The sequence below is a fragment of the Echinops telfairi genome, unplaced genomic scaffold, assembly GCF_000313985.2.
Source record: "Echinops telfairi isolate 266 unplaced genomic scaffold, ASM31398v2 ScPeMD7_34;HRSCAF=130, whole genome shotgun sequence".
Taxonomy (NCBI): domain Eukaryota; kingdom Metazoa; phylum Chordata; class Mammalia; order Afrosoricida; family Tenrecidae; genus Echinops; species Echinops telfairi.
Window position 1 is genome coordinate 2684553 of NW_022103931.1, and position 1384 is coordinate 2685936.

At 49.7% G+C, this 1384-nt stretch overlaps 1 pseudogene; it reads left to right on the forward strand.

The window, feature by feature from the left end:
- The first annotated feature begins 389 nt into the window (after window positions 1–389).
- On the forward strand, window positions 390–857 carry LOC101649459 (annotated as a pseudogene).
- The last annotated feature ends 527 nt before the right edge of the window (window positions 858–1384 follow it).

Genomic DNA, 1384 nt, shown 5'->3' on the forward strand with positions numbered 1-1384 from the left:
GGATACCTACGTCTGCAAAGATTTACAGTCTCAGAAACCCTAGAGCGGGTCACTTCGAATCAGAACCAACCAAATGGTTGGAATGTGAAGTATTATGCTGAGAGAAATAACTCAAGCACAAAAGGAGAGATACTGTATTTCACTCATTTCCATAAACAGACAAGGAATGGCAAATGTAAAGACCCCACTGTTTATTCATAGTTACCAGGTGTTGGATGCGGGAGCTCTGGAGGCAAAGCCACATACAGTTTGGGCTACTAACCACAGGTGGTTCAATCCCAGCAGTCACTCTGCAGGAGAAGGATGGTCACACTCCCATAAAGAGGTACAGGCTCGGCTCTCCGCCCTTGGGAGACTGTGGAGACTGGGCCGTGGAGACTGGCGTTGTAATGTCTGGTATGAGGCTTACTAGGGTGGCGGTGAGGGAGGCCGTCCTGAACCCTCTGGTGTCTGTGGACAACCTGCTGAAACTTGAAAAGAAATTTCAATCTGAGGTGGCCGCAGGGTCAGTGTCCAAGGGCACGCAGTTCGAGTACACCTGGTGCAAACAAGTGTAACGATGACCTCTGGAAAGGCATTGAGCTGCTCGAGGACCTGCTGCCCAAAGGAAGCAAAGCAGAGCAACTGCATTAGGTCTTCGACCCGGCTCTAGAGAACTACCGGCTCAAGGAATATGCAAAAGCCCTGAAGTATGTATGTATGAGGGCTGCTGTAGACAGCCTCAGAACAACCAGGCCCTGGAATTGGAGCATCTCATTGACAAGCCCATGAAGAAAGATGGACTGGTGGGTAAGGCCTTGGGTGTGGCGGGACTGGCTGGGCTCATCAGAACAGCTGTATCCAAGTTCAAATCCTGAGTGCACCCGCACCTCTTCTGCCCAGGGGACTCCGCCTAGGCCACACTCCAATGAGTTGAAGAAGCCTACTGAGTGGGGGGTTGGGCATGAAGGACGCTCAAAGAGACCCCCTCCTCTCTGCTCTTCTGCTGCACCTCTGTCATTGTCTACCGTCTTCCACCTCCTCTTCCCTGAAGCCTGCCTCCTCTGGCTCCAAGCATGTGCTTGGGGATGAGTGTAAATAAAATTGGTTTGGGGATTGAAGGGGAAAAAATGATTTATAGACCCTGGAAACTCTCAGGGCCAATTCTACTCAGCTTTATAGGGTTGTTATGAGTTGGAATTGACTCAATTGGAAATGAGGTTTTTTTGCTTGTTTGTTTGTTCTAGTGGGGGGGCGGGTAGGGAATAAAACCCAAACCCAAACCCACTGCCATAGAATCAATGCGGACTCAAAGGGAACCAATATGTTTTCAAGGTTGTAAATCTTTTTGAGAGAAGATAGCCTCATTTTTCTCCGCAGGAGCGGCTGGTGGGTTTGAATCACT